Source organism: Bubalus kerabau, unplaced genomic scaffold, assembly GCF_029407905.1.
Source record: "Bubalus kerabau isolate K-KA32 ecotype Philippines breed swamp buffalo unplaced genomic scaffold, PCC_UOA_SB_1v2 scaffold_70, whole genome shotgun sequence".
Lineage (NCBI taxonomy): Eukaryota > Metazoa > Chordata > Mammalia > Artiodactyla > Bovidae > Bubalus > Bubalus kerabau.
Window position 1 is genome coordinate 19,014 of NW_026577924.1, and position 26,735 is coordinate 45,748.

Here is a 26,735-nt window from a genome sequence, read left to right on the forward strand (position 1 = left end):
CTTGGCGGGCGGCGTGGGGACAAGGGGGGCGCCTCGGTAGGGCAAAGGGGCGGGGCTGAGGCGCTCCGGTCGACCGCGCCTCCGTGGCTCCCGGTGGGTTTGGGCAGCGGGCAGGTGCCGGGCAAGTTGGGCGCTCAAGATTCGCTGCGCCTAGGCCCGCAGGAGGTTCAGAGGCCCCCGGGCCGCGGGGATCGGGAGGCGGCGGGCCCCGAAGACCGACACCTCCGGGGTCGCGCGGCCCTGAGCGGCGAACGGGATGGGGGGGAGGCGCCGCTCAGCCAGCGCGGCCGGGTCTGGAGTGGCCGGGGGTGGGAGGGCGCCGAGACCTCCGCACCCCTCAGCCCACCCCCCAGGCCCCGCGCGCACGCACGCACGCCCTCCCGGTCACTGGGGGGTCCTGGAAGCCCATCGGGCCCCCGGGCCCGGCCAGGCGGTTGCTGGTCTGGTGTTGGCGGTGTTCGGGGGCCGGGCCGGCGTCAGCAGGCTGGAGTGCGGTCGCGGGTCGTGCGGCTCAAGTACAGCACGGCCCCCCGAGGAGAGGGGCGGCCCGTTGGCCCGACCTGCAGGTCAGAGCGAAAGGGAGGCGAAGCGCAAGGCTCTTAGGGCGCCCCGCGGCGGCCGCGCCCGTCTCCGGCCCTATCGGCCTGAAGGCGCCCGATCTCGTCTGATCTCGGAAGCTAAGCAGGGTCGGGCCTGTTCAGTATCTTGGATGGGAGACCACCTGGGAATTCCGGGTGCTGGAGGCTTTTTTGCCTACCAGAAGAGGTCCTTTAGCCCCCGCCCCGCGTCCCAGTTCTTGGACCCACACCCCCCTCGCCCCCCCGCCACCCCCGCAGCCCCAGCCCCTCCCGGGGCGGGGGGAGTGAGTGGGTGGCCGGGGCCCCGACTCCCGCTGCAGACCTGGGTTGCCTCCCCGCGGCCCGCGAGCCCCTCCGCCTTCGCATTCGGCTTTCAGGAAACCAGACGACCGGCCGTCCCGTCTCCCTCTGGGGCTCCTTTGGCTTGCCTCAGGCAATCCCGGGGCTTGCACCGACTCCAGCCAGAGCCCCAGCCCCCGCCCCACCCCCAGCCTCGCAGGCGATCGCGCATGCGCATGCGAGCGCGCGCACAGATCGATGTGCCCAAACGGGGCATCTAGCTTGTTGGCTTGTACTGGGGGTGGATCTATGCCTGGGAGTGGGACTGCTGAACCATAGGCTACTTCTACTTTTAGTTCCTTCGCGAACCTCCATACTCTTTTCCATCCCGGCTGTACCAACTCCCATTCCTACTCAGCGTGGAGGAGAGTTCCCTTTGCTCCACAGCTTCTCCAGCATCTGCTATGGACAGACATTGCAATGAGGCCCAATCGGACTCGGGCGAAGTGGTCCCTCCTTGGCGTTTGGAGTTGAGTCTCTCCAATCATTAGTGACGTGGAGCAAGATGACCGTTTGGAAATGCAGATGCAATTCTCTCACCATCCTGCTCCAACGGCTCTTGTATTTTCCCATCATATTGAAGATACGACCAATTCCCTTCATGCCTGCTCCTCACGTTCTTCTCGGATGTCTTTTCCCTGGAATGCCCTCTGCACTCTTTGGCTTCCATCCCATAGGGCATTTTCATTTCTTGAACGTCCTAAGTTTCCCTGGTCACCTAGACTTCCAGGATGCTGTTTTCCCTGCCTGAAATTCTTCCTGCATCTCAACCCTGGTTTACGTAGGTTCCACCTATGGACCTCAACGCAATGGTTACTCTGAAAAGCCTTCCCTGACACCCAGGTTTTGGTGAGGGTAGAGGCCCCTCGACAAGTTCTCCAAGGATCTGCCTGTGATGTATCATTAGATTCGTCTCAGTGAAAGCAGGAACTCTGTGTCTGCTTCTCTCCGCCTTCTAGTTCCAGAAACTTATTACATGCCTCCCAGCTCATCGTAGGTGCTCAGGATTTACTTAGTGTGTGAAAGACAGAAAAGTTCTTGGAAGCCTCAAGGTGTCACTTGGCTCGGCACTTTTGATCTCTTTGTGTATTTGGCGATTCCATTCTTTCCTTTCCTGGGTTCATGTGTACGCTATATTCAAGGCACAATCTAAGGCATTAAGACATATCCATCAGTATGGGTTCTTGCTTTCAAGGAACTCGTACAGCAGATTTCTACAGTTTAGGGCTTTTCAAATGCTCTAGAAGAATGTGAACGTTCAGTGTGATCCATTTTCATTTCCAAGAAAGATCGTTTGACTTCCATAGCAAAGGTGGAGACCTTCCGACGTGTAGTCCAATACTTAGACCTTGACCATGTCAGGCAAGTCTTGCGGTTCCTTCTGGAGGTGTGTGGCTCTTGCAGAAACGTGAAGATCTTCCATCGTCCTCGGACTTTGGTGTCATTTGCAATCATCAAGAAAGCTTCCAGGTATAGGTTCCAGACCACCACCGCACACACTCGGTAGGCAACGGAGTGGATTCCAGGAATATGCGTTGTTAACCAGCATCACCGTTGATATTGTTGCTGCACGCTCTATGCAGTGGCCAGGGCCTGGATTGTCCACTGGGTCTCATGTGGAATGGAAAGAAGGGCTTCCCCCACCCCCCACCCCACCCCCCACTGTTGACAGCCTTGTGACTAGAAACGGGCCCCGAAACAAGAATCAGACAAACCAGATAAGCCCAGATGGTAGTCCATGAGATGAAGGAACTAAGCAGCTGGTTGGGATGGCGCCAAGGGGAAAGGTTGCTCTTTTTGTCTCCCGCTCTACTCCTTTCTTCCTGGACGCCTTAGGGGTTCATCATGGAGATTTGAAATAAAGTTCACCAAAGTCATATGTGTTGAATCAAGATTTTGCATTTCACCATCTCTCAAAAACGAAGAGTGCTTAACCTGCACAGGTTTCTTTCAAAAAAGTCAATAGCTTTTCAGTTCTGGGGTTTCTCTCTTGCCTTGTTCAAGTAGCCTTAAGAGTAAAAATCAACGAAAACTAAAGAAAGATTCCAAGATACCAACAAAGGACACCTTCTGTTTCTTCAATCATCTTTCCACTTAGTAGCACACGAGCTCTTTTCTTTGTATTTTGCCTAGGGAATTCGCAATGTGCTGGTTCAGATGGCAAGGCATCCGCCCGCAGGAGACTCGGGTTTGACCCCTGGGTCGGGAAGATCCCCTGGAGAAGGTAATGGCAACCCACTCCAGTATTCTCGCCTGGGAAATGCCACGGACAGAGGAGCCTGATGGGCCGCACTCCATGCGTCCTATAAGAGTTGGGCTCAACCCAGCAACTACAAACAGAAGTATTTCCAAAGACCACACTCGTGTGTGTGTGTGTGTGTGTGTGTGTGTGTGTGTGTGTCTGTCTGTCTGTGTGCCTGCCTGTGGTTCGTCTGCTCTCTCAGGAAGGTCGGGTGCTTGGCGGGCGGCGTGGGGACAAGGGGGGCGCCTCGGTAGGGCAAAGGGGCGGGGCTGAGGCGCTCCGGTCGACCGCGCCTCCGTGGCTCCCGGTGGGTTTGGGCAGCGGGCAGGTGCCGGGCAAGTTGGGCGCTCAAGATTCGCTGCGCCTAGGCCCGCAGGAGGTTCAGAGGCCCCCGGGCCGCGGGGATCGGGAGGCGGCGGGCCCCGAAGACCGACACCTCCGGGGTCGCGCGGCCCTGAGCGGCGAACGGGATGGGGGGGAGGCGCCGCTCAGCCAGCGCGGCCGGGTCTGGAGTGGCCGGGGGTGGGAGGGCGCCGAGACCTCCGCACCCCTCAGCCCACCCCCCAGGCCCCGCGCGCACGCACGCACGCCCTCCCGGTCACTGGGGGGTCCTGGAAGCCCATCGGGCCCCCGGGCCCGGCCAGGCGGTTGCTGGTCTGGTGTTGGCGGTGTTCGGGGGCCGGGCCGGCGTCAGCAGGCTGGAGTGCGGTCGCGGGTCGTGCGGCTCAAGTACAGCACGGCCCCCCGAGGAGAGGGGCGGCCCGTTGGCCCGACCTGCAGGTCAGAGCGAAAGGGAGGCGAAGCGCAAGGCTCTTAGGGCGCCCCGCGGCGGCCGCGCCCGTCTCCGGCCCTATCGGCCTGAAGGCGCCCGATCTCGTCTGATCTCGGAAGCTAAGCAGGGTCGGGCCTGTTCAGTATCTTGGATGGGAGACCACCTGGGAATTCCGGGTGCTGGAGGCTTTTTTGCCTACCAGAAGAGGTCCTTTAGCCCCCGCCCCGCGTCCCAGTTCTTGGACCCACACCCCCCTCGCCCCCCCGCCACCCCCGCAGCCCCAGCCCCTCCCGGGGCGGGGGGAGTGAGTGGGTGGCCGGGGCCCCGACTCCCGCTGCAGACCTGGGTTGCCTCCCCGCGGCCCGCGAGCCCCTCCGCCTTCGCATTCGGCTTTCAGGAAACCAGACGACCGGCCGTCCCGTCTCCCTCTGGGGCTCCTTTGGCTTGCCTCAGGCAATCCCGGGGCTTGCACCGACTCCAGCCAGAGCCCCAGCCCCCGCCCCACCCCCAGCCTCGCAGGCGATCGCGCATGCGCATGCGAGCGCGCGCACAGATCGATGTGCCCAAACGGGGCATCTAGCTTGTTGGCTTGTACTGGGGGTGGATCTATGCCTGGGAGTGGGACTGCTGAACCATAGGCTACTTCTACTTTTAGTTCCTTCGCGAACCTCCATACTCTTTTCCATCCCGGCTGTACCAACTCCCATTCCTACTCAGCGTGGAGGAGAGTTCCCTTTGCTCCACAGCTTCTCCAGCATCTGCTATGGACAGACATTGCAATGAGGCCCAATCGGACTCGGGCGAAGTGGTCCCTCCTTGGCGTTTGGAGTTGAGTCTCTCCAATCATTAGTGACGTGGAGCAAGATGACCGTTTGGAAATGCAGATGCAATTCTCTCACCATCCTGCTCCAACGGCTCTTGTATTTTCCCATCATATTGAAGATACGACCAATTCCCTTCATGCCTGCTCCTCACGTTCTTCTCGGATGTCTTTTCCCTGGAATGCCCTCTGCACTCTTTGGCTTCCATCCCATAGGGCATTTTCATTTCTTGAACGTCCTAAGTTTCCCTGGTCACCTAGACTTCCAGGATGCTGTTTTCCCTGCCTGAAATTCTTCCTGCATCTCAACCCTGGTTTACGTAGGTTCCACCTATGGACCTCAACGCAATGGTTACTCTGAAAAGCCTTCCCTGACACCCAGGTTTTGGTGAGGGTAGAGGCCCCTCGACAAGTTCTCCAAGGATCTGCCTGTGATGTATCATTAGATTCGTCTCAGTGAAAGCAGGAACTCTGTGTCTGCTTCTCTCCGCCTTCTAGTTCCAGAAACTTATTACATGCCTCCCAGCTCATCGTAGGTGCTCAGGATTTACTTAGTGTGTGAAAGACAGAAAAGTTCTTGGAAGCCTCAAGGTGTCACTTGGCTCGGCACTTTTGATCTCTTTGTGTATTTGGCGATTCCATTCTTTCCTTTCCTGGGTTCATGTGTACGCTATGTTCAAGGCACAATCTAAGGCATTAAGACATATCCATCAGTATGGGTTCTTGCTTTCAAGGAACTCGTACAGCAGATTTCTACAGTTTAGGGCTTTTCAAATGCTCTAGAAGAATGTGAACGTTCAGTGTGATCCATTTTCATTTCCAAGAAAGATCGTTTGACTTCCATAGCAAAGGTGGAGACCTTCCGACGTGTAGTCCAATACTTAGACCTTGACCATGTCAGGCAAGTCTTGCGGTTCCTTCTGGAGGTGTGTGGCTCTTGCAGAAACGTGAAGATCTTCCATCGTCCTCGGACTTTGGTGTCATTTGCAATCATCAAGAAAGCTTCCAGGTATAGGTTCCAGACCACCACCGCACACACTCGGTAGGCAACGGAGTGGATTCCAGGAATATGCGTTGTTAACCAGCATCACCGTTGATATTGTTGCTGCACGCTCTATGCAGTGGCCAGGGCCTGGATTGTCCACTGGGTCTCATGTGGAATGGAAAGAAGGGCTTCCCCCACCCCCCACCCCACCCCCCACTGTTGACAGCCTTGTGACTAGAAACGGGCCCCGAAACAAGAATCAGACAAACCAGATAAGCCCAGATGGTAGTCCATGAGATGAAGGAACTAAGCAGCTGGTTGGGATGGCGCCAAGGGGAAAGGTTGCTCTTTTTGTCTCCCGCTCTACTCCTTTCTTCCTGGACGCCTTAGGGGTTCATCATGGAGATTTGAAATAAAGTTCACCAAAGTCATATGTGTTGAATCAAGATTTTGCATTTCACCATCTCTCAAAAACGAAGAGTGCTTAACCTGCACAGGTTTCTTTCAAAAAAGTCAATAGCTTTTCAGTTCTGGGGTTTCTCTCTTGCCTTGTTCAAGTAGCCTTAAGAGTAAAAATCAACGAAAACTAAAGAAAGATTCCAAGATACCAACAAAGGACACCTTCTGTTTCTTCAATCATCTTTCCACTTAGTAGCACACGAGCTCTTTTCTTTGTATTTTGCCTAGGGAATTCGCAATGTGCTGGTTCAGATGGCAAGGCATCCGCCCGCAGGAGACTCGGGTTTGACCCCTGGGTCGGGAAGATCCCCTGGAGAAGGTAATGGCAACCCACTCCAGTATTCTCGCCTGGGAAATGCCACGGACAGAGGAGCCTGATGGGCCGCACTCCATGCGTCCTATAAGAGTTGGGCTCAACCCAGCAACTACAAACAGAAGTATTTCCAAAGACCACACTCGTGTGTGTGTGTGTGTGTGTGTGTGTGTGTGTGTGTCTGTCTGTCTGTGTGCCTGCCTGTGGTTCGTCTGCTCTCTCAGGAAGGTCGGGTGCTTGGCGGGCGGCGTGGGGACAAGGGGGGCGCCTCGGTAGGGCAAAGGGGCGGGGCTGAGGCGCTCCGGTCGACCGCGCCTCCGTGGCTCCCGGTGGGTTTGGGCAGCGGGCAGGTGCCGGGCAAGTTGGGCGCTCAAGATTCGCTGAGCCTAGGCCCGCAGGAGGTTCGGAGGCCCCCGGGCCGCGGGGATCGGGAGGCGGCGGGCCCCGAAGACCGACACCTCCGGGGTCGCGCGGCCCTGAGCAGCGAACGGGATGGGGGGGGGGGCGGGGAGGCGCCGCTCAGCCAGCGCGGCCGGGTCTGGAGTGGCCGGGGGTGGGAGGGCGCCGAGACCTCCGCACCCCTCAGCCCACCCCCCAGGCCCCGCGCGCACGCACGCACGCCCTCCCGGTCACTGGGGGGTCCTGGAAGCCCATCGGGCCCCCGGGCCCGGCCAGGCGGTTGCTGGTCTGGTGTTGGCGGTGTTCGGGGGCCGGGCCGGCGTCAGCAGGCTGGAGTGCGGTCGCGGGTCGTGCGGCTCAAGTACAGCACGGCCCCCCGAGGAGAGGGGCGGCCCGTTGGCCCGACCTGCAGGTCAGAGCGAAAGGGAGGCGAAGCGCAAGGCTCTTAGGGCGCCCCGCGGCGGCCGCGCCCGTCTCCGGCCCTATCGGCCTGAAGGCGCCCGATCTCGTCTGATCTCGGAAGCTAAGCAGGGTCGGGCCTGTTCAGTATCTTGGATGGGAGACCACCTGGGAATTCCGGGTGCTGGAGGCTTTTTTGCCTACCAGAAGAGGTCCTTTAGCCCCCGCCCCGCGTCCCAGTTCTTGGACCCACACCCCCCTCGCCCCCCCGCCACCCCCGCAGCCCCAGCCCCTCCCGGGGCGGGGGGAGTGAGTGGGTGGCCGGGGCCCCGACTCCCGCTGCAGACCTGGGTTGCCTCCCCGCGGCCCGCGAGCCCCTCCGCCTTCGCATTCGGCTTTCAGGAAACCAGACGACCGGCCGTCCCGTCTCCCTCTGGGGCTCCTTTGGCTTGCCTCAGGCAATCCCGGGGCTTGCACCGACTCCAGCCAGAGCCCCAGCCCCCGCCCCACCCCCAGCCTCGCAGGCGATCGCGCATGCGCATGCGAGCGCGCGCACAGATCGATGTGCCCAAACGGGGCATCTAGCTTGTTGGCTTGTACTGGGGGTGGATCTATGCCTGGGAGTGGGACTGCTGAACCATAGGCTACTTCTACTTTTAGTTCCTTCGCGAACCTCCATACTCTTTTCCATCCCGGCTGTACCAACTCCCATTCCTACTCAGCGTGGAGGAGAGTTCCCTTTGCTCCACAGCTTCTCCAGCATCTGCTATGGACAGACATTGCAATGAGGCCCAATCGGACTCGGGCGAAGTGGTCCCTCCTTGGCGTTTGGAGTTGAGTCTCTCCAATCATTAGTGACGTGGAGCAAGATGACCGTTTGGAAATGCAGATGCAATTCTCTCACCATCCTGCTCCAACGGCTCTTGTATTTTCCCATCATATTGAAGATACGACCAATTCCCTTCATGCCTGCTCCTCACGTTCTTCTCGGATGTCTTTTCCCTGGAATGCCCTCTGCACTCTTTGGCTTCCATCCCATAGGGCATTTTCATTTCTTGAACGTCCTAAGTTTCCCTGGTCACCTAGACTTCCAGGATGCTGTTTTCCCTGCCTGAAATTCTTCCTGCATCTCAACCCTGGTTTACGTAGGTTCCACCTATGGACCTCAACGCAATGGTTACTCTGAAAAGCCTTCCCTGACACCCAGGTTTTGGTGAGGGTAGAGGCCCCTCGACAAGTTCTCCAAGGATCTGCCTGTGATGTATCATTAGATTCGTCTCAGTGAAAGCAGGAACTCTGTGTCTGCTTCTCTCCGCCTTCTAGTTCCAGAAACTTATTACATGCCTCCCAGCTCATCGTAGGTGCTCAGGATTTACTTAGTGTGTGAAAGACAGAAAAGTTCTTGGAAGCCTCAAGGTGTCACTTGGCTCGGCACTTTTGATCTCTTTGTGTATTTGGCGATTCCATTCTTTCCTTTCCTGGGTTCATGTGTACGCTATATTCAAGGCACAATCTAAGGCATTAAGACATATCCATCAGTATGGGTTCTTGCTTTCAAGGAACTCGTACAGCAGATTTCTACAGTTTAGGGCTTTTCAAATGCTCTAGAAGAATGTGAACGTTCAGTGTGATCCATTTTCATTTCCAAGAAAGATCGTTTGACTTCCATAGCAAAGGTGGAGACCTTCCGACGTGTAGTCCAATACTTAGACCTTGACCATGTCAGGCAAGTCTTGCGGTTCCTTCTGGAGGTGTGTGGCTCTTGCAGAAACGTGAAGATCTTCCATCGTCCTCGGACTTTGGTGTCATTTGCAATCATCAAGAAAGCTTCCAGGTATAGGTTCCAGACCACCACCGCACACACTCGGTAGGCAACGGAGTGGATTCCAGGAATATGCGTTGTTAACCAGCATCACCGTTGATATTGTTGCTGCACGCTCTATGCAGTGGCCAGGGCCTGGATTGTCCACTGGGTCTCATGTGGAATGGAAAGAAGGGCTTCCCCCACCCCCCACCCCACCCCCCACTGTTGACAGCCTTGTGACTAGAAACGGGCCCCGAAACAAGAATCAGACAAACCAGATAAGCCCAGATGGTAGTCCATGAGATGAAGGAACTAAGCAGCTGGTTGGGATGGCGCCAAGGGGAAAGGTTGCTCTTTTTGTCTCCCGCTCTACTCCTTTCTTCCTGGACGCCTTAGGGGTTCATCATGGAGATTTGAAATAAAGTTCACCAAAGTCATATGTGTTGAATCAAGATTTTGCATTTCACCATCTCTCAAAAACGAAGAGTGCTTAACCTGCACAGGTTTCTTTCAAAAAAGTCAATAGCTTTTCAGTTCTGGGGTTTCTCTCTTGCCTTGTTCAAGTAGCCTTAAGAGTAAAAATCAACGAAAACTAAAGAAAGATTCCAAGATACCAACAAAGGACACCTTCTGTTTCTTCAATCATCTTTCCACTTAGTAGCACACGAGCTCTTTTCTTTGTATTTTGCCTAGGGAATTCGCAATGTGCTGGTTCAGATGGCAAGGCATCCGCCCGCAGGAGACTCGGGTTTGACCCCTGGGTCGGGAAGATCCCCTGGAGAAGGTAATGGCAACCCACTCCAGTATTCTCGCCTGGGAAATGCCACGGACAGAGGAGCCTGATGGGCCGCACTCCATGCGTCCTATAAGAGTTGGGCTCAACCCAGCAACTACAAACAGAAGTATTTCCAAAGACCACACTCGTGTGTGTGTGTGTGTGTGTGTGTGTGTGTGTGTGTCTGTCTGTGTGCCTGCCTGTGGTTCGTCTGCTCTCTCAGGAAGGTCGGGTGCTTGGCGGGCGGCGTGGGGACAAGGGGGGCGCCTCGGTAGGGCAAAGGGGCGGGGCTGAGGCGCTCCGGTCGACCGCGCCTCCGTGGCTCCCGGTGGGTTTGGGCAGCGGGCAGGTGCCGGGCAAGTTGGGCGCTCAAGATTCGCTGAGCCTAGGCCCGCAGGAGGTTCAGAGGCCCCCGGGCCGCGGGGATCGGGAGGCGGCGGGCCCCGAAGACCGACACCTCCGGGGTCGCGCGGCCCTGAGCAGCGAACGGGATGGGGGGGGGGCGGGGAGGCGCCGCTCAGCCAGCGCGGCCGGGTCTGGAGTGGCCGGGGGTGGGAGGGCGCCGAGACCTCCGCACCCCTCAGCCCACCCCCCAGGCCCCGCGCGCACGCACGCACGCCCTCCCGGTCACTGGGGGGTCCTGGAAGCCCATCGGGCCCCCGGGCCCGGCCAGGCGGTTGCTGGTCTGGGGTTGGCGGTGTTCGGGGGCCGGGCCGGCGTCAGCAGGCTGGAGTGCGGTCGCGGGTCGTGCGGCTCAAGTACAGCACGGCCCCCCGAGGAGAGGGGCGGCCCGTTGGCCCGACCTGCAGGTCAGAGCGAAAGGGAGGCGAAGCGCAAGGCTCTTAGGGCGCCCCGCGGCGGCCGCGCCCGTCTCCGGCCCTATCGGCCTGAAGGCGCCCGATCTCGTCTGATCTCGGAAGCTAAGCAGGGTCGGGCCTGTTCAGTATCTTGGATGGGAGACCACCTGGGAATTCCGGGTGCTGGAGGCTTTTTTGCCTACCAGAAGAGGTCCTTTAGCCCCCGCCCCGCGTCCCAGTTCTTGGACCCACACCCCCCTCGCCCCCCCGCCACCCCCGCAGCCCCAGCCCCTCCCGGGGCGGGGGGAGTGAGTGGGTGGCCGGGGCCCCGACTCCCGCTGCAGACCTGGGTTGCCTCCCCGCGGCCCGCGAGCCCCTCCGCCTTCGCATTCGGCTTTCAGGAAACCAGACGACCGGCCGTCCCGTCTCCCTCTGGGGCTCCTTTGGCTTGCCTCAGGCAATCCCGGGGCTTGCACCGACTCCAGCCAGAGCCCCAGCCCCCGCCCCACCCCCAGCCTCGCAGGCGATCGCGCATGCGCATGCGAGCGCGCGCACAGATCGATGTGCCCAAACGGGGCATCTAGCTTGTTGGCTTGTACTGGGGGTGGATCTATGCCTGGGAGTGGGACTGCTGAACCATAGGCTACTTCTACTTTTAGTTCCTTCGCGAACCTCCATACTCTTTTCCATCCCGGCTGTACCAACTCCCATTCCTACTCAGCGTGGAGGAGAGTTCCCTTTGCTCCACAGCTTCTCCAGCATCTGCTATGGACAGACATTGCAATGAGGCCCAATCGGACTCGGGCGAAGTGGTCCCTCCTTGGCGTTTGGAGTTGAGTCTCTCCAATCATTAGTGACGTGGAGCAAGATGACCGTTTGGAAATGCAGATGCAATTCTCTCACCATCCTGCTCCAACGGCTCTTGTATTTTCCCATCATATTGAAGATACGACCAATTCCCTTCATGCCTGCTCCTCACGTTCTTCTCGGATGTCTTTTCCCTGGAATGCCCTCTGCACTCTTTGGCTTCCATCCCATAGGGCATTTTCATTTCTTGAACGTCCTAAGTTTCCCTGGTCACCTAGACTTCCAGGATGCTGTTTTCCCTGCCTGAAATTCTTCCTGCATCTCAACCCTGGTTTACGTAGGTTCCACCTATGGACCTCAACGCAATGGTTACTCTGAAAAGCCTTCCCTGACACCCAGGTTTTGGTGAGGGTAGAGGCCCCTCGACAAGTTCTCCAAGGATCTGCCTGTGATGTATCATTAGATTCGTCTCAGTGAAAGCAGGAACTCTGTGTCTGCTTCTCTCCGCCTTCTAGTTCCAGAAACTTATTACATGCCTCCCAGCTCATCGTAGGTGCTCAGGATTTACTTAGTGTGTGAAAGACAGAAAAGTTCTTGGAAGCCTCAAGGTGTCACTTGGCTCCGGCACTTTTGATCTCTTTGTGTATTTGGCGATTCCATTCTTTCCTTTCCTGGGTTCATGTGTACGCTATATTCAAGGCACAATCTAAGGCATTAAGACATATCCATCAGTATGGGTTCTTGCTTTCAAGGAACTCGTACAGCAGATTTCTACAGTTTAGGGCTTTTCAAATGCTCTAGAAGAATGTGAACGTTCAGTGTGATCCATTTTCATTTCCAAGAAAGATCGTTTGACTTCCATAGCAAAGGTGGAGACCTTCCGACGTGTAGTCCAATACTTAGACCTTGACCATGTCAGGCAAGTCTTGCGGTTCCTTCTGGAGGTGTGTGGCTCTTGCAGAAACGTGAAGATCTTCCATCGTCCTCGGACTTTGGTGTCATTTGCAATCATCAAGAAAGCTTCCAGGTATAGGTTCCAGACCACCACCGCACACACTCGGTAGGCAACGGAGTGGATTCCAGGAATATGCGTTGTTAACCAGCATCACCGTTGATATTGTTGCTGCACGCTCTATGCAGTGGCCAGGGCCTGGATTGTCCACTGGGTCTCATGTGGAATGGAAAGAAGGGCTTCCCCCACCCCCCACCCCACCCCCCACTGTTGACAGCCTTGTGACTAGAAACGGGCCCCGAAACAAGAATCAGACAAACCAGATAAGCCCAGATGGTAGTCCATGAGATGAAGGAACTAAGCAGCTGGTTGGGATGGCGCCAAGGGGAAAGGTTGCTCTTTTTGTCTCCCGCTCTACTCCTTTCTTCCTGGACGCCTTAGGGGTTCATCATGGAGATTTGAAATAAAGTTCACCAAAGTCATATGTGTTGAATCAAGATTTTGCATTTCACCATCTCTCAAAAACGAAGAGTGCTTAACCTGCACAGGTTTCTTTCAAAAAAGTCAATAGCTTTTCAGTTCTGGGGTTTCTCTCTTGCCTTGTTCAAGTAGCCTTAAGAGTAAAAATCAACGAAAACTAAAGAAAGATTCCAAGATACCAACAAAGGACACCTTCTGTTTCTTCAATCATCTTTCCACTTAGTAGCACACGAGCTCTTTTCTTTGTATTTTGCCTAGGGAATTCGCAATGTGCTGGTTCAGATGGCAAGGCATCCGCCCGCAGGAGACTCGGGTTTGACCCCTGGGTCGGGAAGATCCCCTGGAGAAGGTAATGGCAACCCACTCCAGTATTCTCGCCTGGGAAATGCCACGGACAGAGGAGCCTGATGGGCCGCACTCCATGCGTCCTATAAGAGTTGGGCTCAACCCAGCAACTACAAACAGAAGTATTTCCAAAGACCACACTCGTGTGTGTGTGTGTGTGTGTGTGTCTGTCTGTCTGTGTGCCTGCCTGTGGTTCGTCTGCTCTCTCAGGAAGGTCGGGTGCTTGGCGGGCGGCGTGGGGACAAGGGGGGCGCCTCGGTAGGGCAAAGGGGCGGGGCTGAGGCGCTCCGGTCGACCGCGCCTCCGTGGCTCCCGGTGGGTTTGGGCAGCGGGCAGGTGCCGGGCAAGTTGGGCGCTCAAGATTCGCTGCGCCTAGGCCCGCAGGAGGTTCAGAGGCCCCCGGGCCGCGGGGATCGGGAGGCGGCGGGCCCCGAAGACCGACACCTCCGGGGTCGCGCGGCCCTGAGCGGCGAACGGGATGGGGGGGAGGCGCCGCTCAGCCAGCGCGGCCGGGTCTGGAGTGGCCGGGGGTGGGAGGGCGCCGAGACCTCCGCACCCCTCAGCCCACCCCCCAGGCCCCGCGCGCACGCACGCACGCCCTCCCGGTCACTGGGGGGTCCTGGAAGCCCATCGGGCCCCCGGGCCCGGCCAGGCGGTTGCTGGTCTGGTGTTGGCGGTGTTCGGGGGCCGGGCCGGCGTCAGCAGGCTGGAGTGCGGTCGCGGGTCGTGCGGCTCAAGTACAGCACGGCCCCCCGAGGAGAGGGGCGGCCCGTTGGCCCGACCTGCAGGTCAGAGCGAAAGGGAGGCGAAGCGCAAGGCTCTTAGGGCGCCCCGCGGCGGCCGCGCCCGTCTCCGGCCCTATCGGCCTGAAGGCGCCCGATCTCGTCTGATCTCGGAAGCTAAGCAGGGTCGGGCCTGTTCAGTATCTTGGATGGGAGACCACCTGGGAATTCCGGGTGCTGGAGGCTTTTTTGCCTACCAGAAGAGGTCCTTTAGCCCCCGCCCCGCGTCCCAATTCTTGGACCCACACCCCCCTCGCCCCCCCGCCACCCCCGCAGCCCCAGCCCCTCCCGGGGCGGGGGGAGTGAGTGGGTGGCCGGGGCCCCGACTCCCGCTGCAGACCTGGGTTGCCTCCCCGCGGCCCGCGAGCCCCTCCGCCTTCGCATTCGGCTTTCAGGAAACCAGACGACCGGCCGTCCCGTCTCCCTCTGGGGCTCCTTTGGCTTGCCTCAGGCAATCCCGGGGCTTGCACCGACTCCAGCCAGAGCCCCAGCCCCCGCCCCACCCCCAGCCTCGCAGGCGATCGCGCATGCGCATGCGAGCGCGCGCACAGATCGATGTGCCCAAACGGGGCATCTAGCTTGTTGGCTTGTACTGGGGGTGGATCTATGCCTGGGAGTGGGACTGCTGAACCATAGGCTACTTCTACTTTTAGTTCCTTCGCGAACCTCCATACTCTTTTCCATCCCGGCTGTACCAACTCCCATTCCTACTCAGCGTGGAGGAGAGTTCCCTTTGCTCCACAGCTTCTCCAGCATCTGCTATGGACAGACATTGCAATGAGGCCCAATCGGACTCGGGCGAAGTGGTCCCTCCTTGGCGTTTGGAGTTGAGTCTCTCCAATCATTAGTGACGTGGAGCAAGATGACCGTTTGGAAATGCAGATGCAATTCTCTCACCATCCTGCTCCAACGGCTCTTGTATTTTCCCATCATATTGAAGATACGACCAATTCCCTTCATGCCTGCTCCTCACGTTCTTCTCGGATGTCTTTTCCCTGGAATGCCCTCTGCACTCTTTGGCTTCCATCCCATAGGGCATTTTCATTTCTTGAACGTCCTAAGTTTCCCTGGTCACCTAGACTTCCAGGATGCTGTTTTCCCTGCCTGAAATTCTTCCTGCATCTCAACCCTGGTTTACGTAGGTTCCACCTATGGACCTCAACGCAATGGTTACTCTGAAAAGCCTTCCCTGACACCCAGGTTTTGGTGAGGGTAGAGGCCCCTCGACAAGTTCTCCAAGGATCTGCCTGTGATGTATCATTAGATTCGTCTCAGTGAAAGCAGGAACTCTGTGTCTGCTTCTCTCCGCCTTCTAGTTCCAGAAACTTATTACATGCCTCCCAGCTCATCGTAGGTGCTCAGGATTTACTTAGTGTGTGAAAGACAGAAAAGTTCTTGGAAGCCTCAAGGTGTCACTTGGCTCGGCACTTTTGATCTCTTTGTGTATTTGGCGATTCCATTCTTTCCTTTCCTGGGTTCATGTGTACGCTATATTCAAGGCACAATCTAAGGCATTAAGACATATCCATCAGTATGGGTTCTTGCTTTCAAGGAACTCGTACAGCAGATTTCTACAGTTTAGGGCTTTTCAAATGCTCTAGAAGAATGTGAACGTTCAGTGTGATCCATTTTCATTTCCAAGAAAGATCGTTTGACTTCCATAGCAAAGGTGGAGACCTTCCGACGTGTAGTCCAATACTTAGACCTTGACCATGTCAGGCAAGTCTTGCGGTTCCTTCTGGAGGTGTGTGGCTCTTGCAGAAACGTGAAGATCTTCCATCGTCCTCGGACTTTGGTGTCATTTGCAATCATCAAGAAAGCTTCCAGGTATAGGTTCCAGACCACCACCGCACACACTCGGTAGGCAACGGAGTGGATTCCAGGAATATGCGTTGTTAACCAGCATCACCGTTGATATTGTTGCTGCACGCTCTATGCAGTGGCCAGGGCCTGGATTGTCCACTGGGTCTCATGTGGAATGGAAAGAAGGGCTTCCCCCACCCCCCACCCCACCCCCCACTGTTGACAGCCTTGTGACTAGAAACGGGCCCCGAAACAAGAATCAGACAAACCAGATAAGCCCAGATGGTAGTCCATGAGATGAAGGAACTAAGCAGCTGGTTGGGATGGCGCCAAGGGGAAAGGTTGCTCTTTTTGTCTCCCGCTCTACTCCTTTCTTCCTGGACGCCTTAGGGGTTCATCATGGAGATTTGAAATAAAGTTCACCAAAGTCATATGTGTTGAATCAAGATTTTGCATTTCACCATCTCTCAAAAACGAAGAGTGCTTAACCTGCACAGGTTTCTTTCAAAAAAGTCAATAGCTTTTCAGTTCTGGGGTTTCTCTCTTGCCTTGTTCAAGTAGCCTTAAGAGTAAAAATCAACGAAAACTAAAGAAAGATTCCAAGATACCAACAAAGGACACCTTCTGTTTCTTCAATCATCTTTCCACTTAGTAGCACACGAGCTCTTTTCTTTGTATTTTGCCTAGGGAATTCGCAATGTGCTGGTTCAGATGGCAAGGCATCCGCCCGCAGGAGACTCGGGTTTGACCCCTGGGTCGGGAAGATCCCCTGGAGAAGGTAATGGCAACCCACTCCAGTATTCTCGCCTGGGAAATGCCACGGACAGAGGAGCCTGATGGGCCGCACTCCATGCGTCCTATAAGAGTTGGGCTCAACCCAGCAACTACAAACAGAAGTATTTCCAAAGACCACACTCGTGTGTGTGTGTGTGTGTGTGTGTGTGTGTGTCTGTCTGTCTGTGTGCCTGCCTGTGGTTCGTCTGCTCTCTCAGGAAGGTCGGGTGCTTGGCGGGCGGCGTGGGGACAAGGGGGGCGCCTCGGTAGGGCAAAGGGGCGGGGCTGAGGCGCTCCGGTCGACCGCGCCTCCGTGGCTCCCGGTGGGTTTGGGCAGCGGGCAGGTGCCGGGCAAGTTGGGCGCTCAAGATTCGCTGAGCCTAGGCCCGTAGGAGGTTCAGAGGCCCCCGGGCCGCGGGGATCGGGAGGCGGCGGGCCCCGAAGACCGACACCTCCGGGGTCGCGCGGCCCTGAGCAGCGAACGGGATGGGGGGGGGGCGGGGAGGCGCCGCTCAGCCAGCGCGGCCGGGTCTGGAGTGGCCGGGGGTGGGAGGGCGCCGAGACCTCCGCACCCCTCAGCCCACCCCCCAGGCCCCGCGCGCACGCACGCACGCCCTCCCGGTCACTGGGGGGTCCTGGAAGCCCATCGGGCCCCCGGGCCCGGCCAGGCGGTTGCTGGTCTGGGGTTGGCGGTGTTCGGGGGCCGGGCCGGCGTCAGCAGGCTGGAGTGCGGTCGCGGGTCGTGCGGCTCAAGTACAGCACGGCCCCCCGAGGAGAGGGGCGGCCCGTTGGCCCGACCTGCAGGTCAGAGCGAAAGGGAGGCGAAGCGCAAGGCTCTTAGGGCGCCCCGCGGCGGCCGCGCCCGTCTCCGGCCCTATCGGCCTGAAGGCGCCCGATCTCGTCTGATCTCGGAAGCTAAGCAGGGTCGGGCCTGTTCAGTATCTTGGATGGGAGACCACCTGGGAATTCCGGGTGCTGGAGGCTTTTTTGCCTACCAGAAGAGGTCCTTTAGCCCCCGCCCCCGCGTCCCAATTCTTGGACCCACACCCCCCTCGCCCCCCCGCCACCCCCGCAGCCCCAGCCCCTCCCGGGGCGGGGGGAGTGAGTGGGTGGCCGGGGCCCCGACTCCCGCTGCAGACCTGGGTTGCCTCCCCGCGGCCCGCGAGCCCCTCCGCCTTCGCATTCGGCTTTCAGGAAACCAGACGACCGGCCGTCCCGTCTCCCTCTGGGGCTCCTTTGGCTTGCCTCAGGCAATCCCGGGGCTTGCACCGACTCCAGCCAGAGCCCCAGCCCCCGCCCCACCCCCAGCCTCGCAGGCGATCGCGCATGCGCATGCGAGCGCGCACAGATCGATGTGCCCAAACGGGGCATCTAGCTTGTTGGCTTGTACTGGGGGTGGATCTATGCCTGGGAGTGGGACTGCTGAACCATAGGCTACTTCTACTTTTAGTTCCTTCGCGAACCTCCATACTCTTTTCCATCCCGGCTGTACCAACTCCCATTCCTACTCAGCGTGGAGGAGAGTTCCCTTTGCTCCACAGCTTCTCCAGCATCTGCTATGGACAGACATTGCAATGAGGCCCAATCGGACTCGGGCGAAGTGGTCCCTCCTTGGCGTTTGGAGTTGAGTCTCTCCAATCATTAGTGACGTGGAGCAAGATGACCGTTTGGAAATGCAGATGCAATTCTCTCACCATCCTGCTCCAACGGCTCTTGTATTTTCCCATCATATTGAAGATACGACCAATTCCCTTCATGCCTGCTCCTCACGTTCTTCTCGGATGTCTTTTCCCTGGAATGCCCTCTGCACTCTTTGGCTTCCATCCCATAGGGCATTTTCATTTCTTGAACGTCCTAAGTTTCCCTGGTCACCTAGACTTCCAGGATGCTGTTTTCCCTGCCTGAAATTCTTCCTGCATCTCAACCCTGGTTTACGTAGGTTCCACCTATGGACCTCAACGCAATGGTTACTCTGAAAAGCCTTCCCTGACACCCAGGTTTTGGTGAGGGTAGAGGCCCCTCGACAAGTTCTCCAAGGATCTGCCTGTGATGTATCATTAGATTCGTCTCAGTGAAAGCAGGAACTCTGTGTCTGCTTCTCTCCGCCTTCTAGTTCCAGAAACTTATTACATGCCTCCCAGCTCATCGTAGGTGCTCAGGATTTACTTAGTGTGTGAAAGACAGAAAAGTTCTTGGAAGCCTCAAGGTGTCACTTGGCTCGGCACTTTTGATCTCTTTGTGTATTTGGCGATTCCATTCTTTCCTTTCCTGGGTTCATGTGTACGCTATATTCAAGGCACAATCTAAGGCATTAAGACATATCCATCAGTATGGGTTCTTGCTTTCAAGGAACTCGTACAGCAGATTTCTACAGTTTAGGGCTTTTCAAATGCTCTAGAAGAATGTGAACGTTCAGTGTGATCCATTTTCATTTCCAAGAAAGATCGTTTGACTTCCATAGCAAAGGTGGAGACCTTCCGACGTGTAGTCCAATACTTAGACCTTGACCATGTCAGGCAAGTCTTGCGGTTCCTTCTGGAGGTGTGTGGCTCTTGCAGAAACGTGAAGATCTTCCATCGTCCTCGGACTTTGGTGTCATTTGCAATCATCAAGAAAGCTTCCAGGTATAGGTTCCAGACCACCACCGCACACACTCGGTAGGCAACGGAGTGGATTCCAGGAATATGCGTTGTTAACCAGCATCACCGTTGATATTGTTGCTGCACGCTCTATGCAGTGGCCAGGGCCTGGATTGTCCACTGGGTCTCATGTGGAATGGAAAGAAGGGCTTCCCCCACCCCCCACCCCACCCCCCACTGTTGACAGCCTTGTGACTAGAAACGGGCCCCGAAACAAGAATCAGACAAACCAGATAAGCCCAGATGGTAGTCCATGAGATGAAGGAACTAAGCAGCTGGTTGGGATGGCGCCAAGGGGAAAGGTTGCTCTTTTTGTCTCCCGCTCTACTCCTTTCTTCCTGGACGCCTTAGGGGTTCATCATGGAGATTTGAAATAAAGTTCACCAAAGTCATATGTGTTGAATCAAGATTTTGCATTTCACCATCTCTCAAAAACGAAGAGTGCTTAACCTGCACAGGTTTCTTTCAAAAAAGTCAATAGCTTTTCAGTTCTGGGGTTTCTCTCTTGCCTTGTTCAAGTAGCCTTAAGAGTAAAAATCAACGAAAACTAAAGAAAGATTCCAAGATACCAACAAAGGACACCTTCTGTTTCTTCAATCATCTTTCCACTTAGTAGCACACGAGCTCTTTTCTTTGTATTTTGCCTAGGGAATTCGCAATGTGCTGGTTCAGATGGCAAGGCATCCGCCCGCAGGAGACTCGGGTTTGACCCCTGGGTCGGGAAGATCCCCTGGAGAAGGTAATGGCAACCCACTCCAGTATTCTCGCCTGGGAAATGCCACGGACAGAGGAGCCTGATGGGCCGCACTCCATGCGTCCTATAAGAGTTGGGCTCAACCCAGCAACTACAAACAGAAGTATTTCCAAAGACCACACTCGTGTGTGTGTGTGTGTGTGTGTGTGTGTGTGTGTGTGTCTGTCTGTCTGTGTGCCTGCCTGTGGTTCGTCTGCTCTCTCAGGAAGGTCGGGTGCTTGGCGGGCGGCGTGGGGACAAGGGGGGCGCCTCGGTAGGGCAAAGGGGCGGGGCTGAGGCGCTCCGGTCGACCGCGCCTCCGTGGCTCCCGGTGGGTTTGGGCAGCGGGCAGGTGCCGGGCAAGTTGGGCGCTCAAGATTCGCTGAGCCTAGGCCCGCAGGAGGTTCGGAGGCCCCCGGGCCGCGGGGATCGGGAGGCGGCGGGCCCCGAAGACCGACACCTCCGGGGTCGCGCGGCCCTGAGCAGCGAACGGGATGGGGGGGGGGGCGGGGAGGCGCCGCTCAGCCAGCGCGGCCGGGTCTGGAGTGGCCGGGGGTGGGAGGGCGCCGAGACCTCCGCACCCCTCAGCCCACCCCCCAGGCCCCGCGCGCACGCACGCACGCCCTCCCGGTCACTGGGGGGTCCTGGAAGCCCATCGGGCCCCCGGGCCCGGCCAGGCGGTTGCTGGTCTGGTGTTGGCGGTGTTCGGGGGCCGGGCCGGCGTCAGCAGGCTGGAGTGCGGTCGCGGGTCGTGCGGCTCAAGTACAGCACGGCCCCCCGAGGAGAGGGGCGGCCCGTTGGCCCGACCTGCAGGTCAGAGCGAAAGGGAGGCGAAGCGCAAGGCTCTTAGGGCGCCCCGCGGCGGCCGCGCCCGTCTCCGGCCCTATCGGCCTGAAGGCGCCCGATCTCGTCTGATCTCGGAAGCTAAGCAGGGTCGGGCCTGTTCAGTATCTTGGATGGGAGACCACCTGGGAATTCCGGGTGCTGGAGGCTTTTTTGCCTACCAGAAGAGGTCCTTTAGCCCCCGCCCCGCGTCCCAGTTCTTGGACCCACACCCCCCTCGCCCCCCCGCCACCCCCGCAGCCCCAGCCCCTCCCGGGGCGGGGGGAGTGAGTGGGTGGCCGGGGCCCCGACTCCCGCTGCAGACCTGGGTTGCCTCCCCGCGGCCCGCGAGCCCCTCCGCCTTCGCATTCGGCTTTCAGGAAACCAGACGACCGGCCGTCCCGTCTCCCTCTGGGGCTCCTTTGGCTTGCCTCAGGCAATCCCGGGGCTTGCACCGACTCCAGCCAGAGCCCCAGCCCCCGCCCCACCCCCAGCCTCGCAGGCGATCGCGCATGCGCATGCGAGCGCGCGCACAGATCGATGTGCCCAAACGGGGCATCTAGCTTGTTGGCTTGTACTGGGGGTGGATCTATGCCTGGGAGTGGGACTGCTGAACCATAGGCTACTTCTACTTTTAGTTCCTTCGCGAACCTCCATACTCTTTTCCATCCCGGCTGTACCAACTCCCATTCCTACTCAGCGTGGAGGAGAGTTCCCTTTGCTCCACAGCTTCTCCAGCATCTGCTATGGACAGACATTGCAATGAGGCCCAATCGGACTCGGGCGAAGTGGTCCCTCCTTGGCGTTTGGAGTTGAGTCTCTCCAATCATTAGTGACGTGGAGCAAGATGACCGTTTGGAAATGCAGATGCAATTCTCTCACCATCCTGCTCCAACGGCTCTTGTATTTTCCCATCATATTGAAGATACGACCAATTCCCTTCATGCCTGCTCCTCACGTTCTTCTCGGATGTCTTTTCCCTGGAATGCCCTCTGCACTCTTTGGCTTCCATCCCATAGGGCATTTTCATTTCTTGAACGTCCTAAGTTTCCCTGGTCACCTAGACTTCCAGGATGCTGTTTTCCCTGCCTGAAATTCTTCCTGCATCTCAACCCTGGTTTACGTAGGTTCCACCTATGGACCTCAACGCAATGGTTACTCTGAAAAGCCTTCCCTGACACCCAGGTTTTGGTGAGGGTAGAGGCCCCTCGACAAGTTCTCCAAGGATCTGCCTGTGATGTATCATTAGATTCGTCTCAGTGAAAGCAGGAACTCTGTGTCTGCTTCTCTCCGCCTTCTAGTTCCAGAAACTTATTACATGCCTCCCAGCTCATCGTAGGTGCTCAGGATTTACTTAGTGTGTGAAAGACAGAAAAGTTCTTGGAAGCCTCAAGGTGTCACTTGGCTCGGCACTTTTGATCTCTTTGTGTATTTGGCGATTCCATTCTTTCCTTTCCTGGGTTCATGTGTACGCTATATTCAAGGCACAATCTAAGGCATTAAGACATATCCATCAGTATGGGTTCTTGCTTTCAAGGAACTCGTACAGCAGATTTCTACAGTTTAGGGCTTTTCAAATGCTCTAGAAGAATGTGAACGTTCAGTGTGATCCATTTTCATTTCCAAGAAAGATCGTTTGACTTCCATAGCAAAGGTGGAGACCTTCCGACGTGTAGTCCAATACTTAGACCTTGACCATGTCAGGCAAGTCTTGCGGTTCCTTCTGGAGGTGTGTGGCTCTTGCAGAAACGTGAAGATCTTCCATCGTCCTCGGACTTTGGTGTCATTTGCAATCATCAAGAAAGCTTCCAGGTATAGGTTCCAGACCACCACCGCACACACTCGGTAGGCAACGGAGTGGATTCCAGGAATATGCGTTGTTAACCAGCATCACCGTTGATATTGTTGCTGCACGCTCTATGCAGTGGCCAGGGCCTGGATTGTCCACTGGGTCTCATGTGGAATGGAAAGAAGGGCTTCCCCCACCCCCCACCCCACCCCCCACTGTTGACAGCCTTGTGACTAGAAACGGGCCCCGAAACAAGAATCAGACAAACCAGATAAGCCCAGATGGTAGTCCATGAGATGAAGGAACTAAGCAGCTGGTTGGGATGGCGCCAAGGGGAAAGGTTGCTCTTTTTGTCTCCCGCTCTACTCCTTTCTTCCTGGACGCCTTAGGGGTTCATCATGGAGATTTGAAATAAAGTTCACCAAAGTCATATGTGTTGAATCAAGATTTTGCATTTCACCATCTCTCAAAAACGAAGAGTGCTTAACCTGCACAGGTTTCTTTCAAAAAAGTCAATAGCTTTTCAGTTCTGGGGTTTCTCTCTTGCCTTGTTCAAGTAGCCTTAAGAGTAAAAATCAACGAAAACTAAAGAAAGATTCCAAGATACCAACAAAGGACACCTTCTGTTTCTTCAATCATCTTTCCACTTAGTAGCACACGAGCTCTTTTCTTTGTATTTTGCCTAGGGAATTCGCAATGTGCTGGTTCAGATGGCAAGGCATCCGCCCGCAGGAGACTCGGGTTTGACCCCTGGGTCGGGAAGATCCCCTGGAGAAGGTAATGGCAACCCACTCCAGTATTCTCGCCTGGGAAATGCCACGGACAGAGGAGCCTGATGGGCCGCACTCCATGCGTCCTATAAGAGTTGGGCTCAACCCAGCAACTACAAACAGAAGTATTTCCAAAGACCACACTCGTGTGTGTGTGTGTGTGTGTGTGTGTGTGTGTGTGTCTGTCTGTGTGCCTGCCTGTGGTTCGTCTGCTCTCTCAGGAAGGTCGGGTGCTTGGCGGGCGGCGTGGGGACAAGGGGGGCGCCTCGGTAGGGCAAAGGGGCGGGGCTGAGGCGCTCCGGTCGACCGCGCCTCCGTGGCTCCCGGTGGGTTTGGGCAGCGGGCAGGTGCCGGGCAAGTTGGGCGCTCAAGATTCGCTGAGCCTAGGCCCGCAGGAGGTTCAGAGGCCCCCGGGCCGCGGGGATCGGGAGGCGGCGGGCCCCGAAGACCGACACCTCCGGGGTCGCGCGGCCCTGAGCAGCGAACGGGATGGGGGGGGGGCGGGGAGGCGCCGCTCAGCCAGCGCGGCCGGGTCTGGAGTGGCCGGGGGTGGGAGGGCGCCGAGACCTCCGCACCCCTCAGCCCACCCCCCAGGCCCCGCGCGCACGCACGCACGCCCTCCCGGTCACTGGGGGGTCCTGGAAGCCCATCGGGCCCCCGGGCCCGGCCAGGCGGTTGCTGGTCTGGGGTTGGCGGTGTTCGGGGGCCGGGCCGGCGTCAGCAGGCTGGAGTGCGGTCGCGGGTCGTGCGGCTCAAGTACAGCACGGCCCCCCGAGGAGAGGGGCGGCCCGTTGGCCCGACCTGCAGGTCAGAGCGAAAGGGAGGCGAAGCGCAAGGCTCTTAGGGCGCCCCGCGGCGGCCGCGCCCGTCTCCGGCCCTATCGGCCTGAAGGCGCCCGATCTCGTCTGATCTCGGAAGCTAAGCAGGGTCGGGCCTGTTCAGTATCTTGGATGGGAGACCACCTGGGAATTCCGGGTGCTGGAGGCTTTTTTGCCTACCAGAAGAGGTCCTTTAGCCCCCGCCCCCGCGTCCCAATTCTTGGACCCACACCCCCCTCGCCCCCCCGCCACCCCCGCAGCCCCAGCCCCTCCCGGGGCGGGGGGAGTGAGTGGGTGGCCGGGGCCCCGACTCCCGCTGCAGACCTGGGTTGCCTCCCCGCGGCCCGCGAGCCCCTCCGCCTTCGCATTCGGCTTTCAGGAAACCAGACGACCGGCCGTCCCGTCTCCCTCTGGGGCTCCTTTGGCTTGCCTCAGGCAATCCCGGGGCTTGCACCGACTCCAGCCAGAGCCCCAGCCCCCGCCCCACCCCCAGCCTCGCAGGCGATCGCGCATGCGCATGCGAGCGCGCGCACAGATCGATGTGCCCAAACGGGGCATCTAGCTTGTTGGCTTGTACTGGGGGTGGATCTATGCCTGGGAGTGGGACTGCTGAACCATAGGCTACTTCTACTTTTAGTTCCTTCGCGAACCTCCATACTCTTTTCCATCCCGGCTGTACCAACTCCCATTCCTACTCAGCGTGGAGGAGAGTTCCCTTTGCTCCACAGCTTCTCCAGCATCTGCTATGGACAGACATTGCAATGAGGCCCAATCGGACTCGGGCGAAGTGGTCCCTCCTTGGCGTTTGGAGTTGAGTCTCTCCAATCATTAGTGACGTGGAGCAAGATGACCGTTTGGAAATGCAGATGCAATTCTCTCACCATCCTGCTCCAACGGCTCTTGTATTTTCCCATCATATTGAAGATACGACCAATTCCCTTCATGCCTGCTCCTCACGTTCTTCTCGGATGTCTTTTCCCTGGAATGCCCTCTGCACTCTTTGGCTTCCATCCCATAGGGCATTTTCATTTCTTGAACGTCCTAAGTTTCCCTGGTCACCTAGACTTCCAGGATGCTGTTTTCCCTGCCTGAAATTCTTCCTGCATCTCAACCCTGGTTTACGTAGGTTCCACCTATGGACCTCAACGCAATGGTTACTCTGAAAAGCCTTCCCTGACACCCAGGTTTTGGTGAGGGTAGAGGCCCCTCGACAAGTTCTCCAAGGATCTGCCTGTGATGTATCATTAGATTCGTCTCAGTGAAAGCAGGAACTCTGTGTCTGCTTCTCTCCGCCTTCTAGTTCCAGAAACTTATTACATGCCTCCCAGCTCATCGTAGGTGCTCAGGATTTACTTAGTGTGTGAAAGACAGAAAAGTTCTTGGAAGCCTCAAGGTGTCACTTGGCTCGGCACTTTTGATCTCTTTGTGTATTTGGCGATTCCATTCTTTCCTTTCCTGGGTTCATGTGTACGCTATATTCAAGGCACAATCTAAGGCATTAAGACATATCCATCAGTATGGGTTCTTGCTTTCAAGGAACTCGTACAGCAGATTTCTACAGTTTAGGGCTTTTCAAATGCTCTAGAAGAATGTGAACGTTCAGTGTGATCCATTTTCATTTCCAAGAAAGATCGTTTGACTTCCATAGCAAAGGTGGAGACCTTCCGACGTGTAGTCCAATACTTAGACCTTGACCATGTCAGGCAAGTCTTGCGGTTCCTTCTGGAGGTGTGTGGCTCTTGCAGAAACGTGAAGATCTTCCATCGTCCTCGGACTTTGGTGTCATTTGCAATCATCAAGAAAGCTTCCAGGTATAGGTTCCAGACCACCACCGCACACACTCGGTAGGCAACGGAGTGGATTCCAGGAATATGCGTTGTTAACCAGCATCACCGTTGATATTGTTGCTGCACGCTCTATGCAGTGGCCAGGGCCTGGATTGTCCACTGGGTCTCATGTGGAATGGAAAGAAGGGCTTCCCCCACCCCCCACCCCACCCCCCACTGTTGACAGCCTTGTGACTAGAAACGGGCCCCGAAACAAGAATCAGACAAACCAGATAAGCCCAGATGGTAGTCCATGAGATGAAGGAACTAAGCAGCTGGTTGGGATGGCGCCAAGGGGAAAGGTTGCTCTTTTTGTCTCCCGCTCTACTCCTTTCTTCCTGGACGCCTTAGGGGTTCATCATGGAGATTTGAAATAAAGTTCACCAAAGTCATATGTGTTGAATCAAGATTTTGCATTTCACCATCTCTCAAAAACGAAGAGTGCTTAACCTGCACAGGTTTCTTTCAAAAAAAGTCAATAGCTTTTCAGTTCTGGGGTTTCTCTCTTGCCTTGTTCAAGTAGCCTTAAGAGTAAAAATCAACGAAAACTAAAGAAAGATTCCAAGATACCAACAAAGGACACCTTCTGTTTCTTCAATCATCTTTCCACTTAGTAGCACACGAGCTCTTTTCTTTGTATTTTGCCTAGGGAATTCGCAATGTGCTGGTTCAGATGGCAAGGCATCCGCCCGCAGGAGACTCGGGTTTGACCC

The 26,735-nt window shown here is 56.9% G+C and overlaps 8 pseudogenes; all 8 read left to right on the forward strand.

Moving 5' to 3' along the window:
- The first annotated feature begins 626 nt into the window (after positions 1-626).
- LOC129641069 (uncharacterized) lies at positions 627-746 on the forward strand (annotated as a pseudogene).
- Positions 747-3,999: 3,253 nt separating this feature from the next.
- On the forward strand, positions 4,000-4,119 carry LOC129641070 (uncharacterized; annotated as a pseudogene).
- Positions 4,120-7,379: 3,260 nt separating this feature from the next.
- On the forward strand, positions 7,380-7,499 carry LOC129641071 (uncharacterized; annotated as a pseudogene).
- Positions 7,500-10,754: 3,255 nt separating this feature from the next.
- Positions 10,755-10,874, forward strand: LOC129641072 (uncharacterized; annotated as a pseudogene).
- Positions 10,875-14,114: 3,240 nt separating this feature from the next.
- Positions 14,115-14,234, forward strand: LOC129641073 (uncharacterized; annotated as a pseudogene).
- Positions 14,235-17,489: 3,255 nt separating this feature from the next.
- LOC129641075 (uncharacterized) lies at positions 17,490-17,609 on the forward strand (annotated as a pseudogene).
- A 3,261-nt stretch (positions 17,610-20,870) lies between these two features.
- On the forward strand, positions 20,871-20,990 carry LOC129641076 (uncharacterized; annotated as a pseudogene).
- Positions 20,991-24,245: 3,255 nt separating this feature from the next.
- LOC129641077 (uncharacterized) lies at positions 24,246-24,365 on the forward strand (annotated as a pseudogene).
- The last annotated feature ends 2,370 nt before the right edge of the window (positions 24,366-26,735 follow it).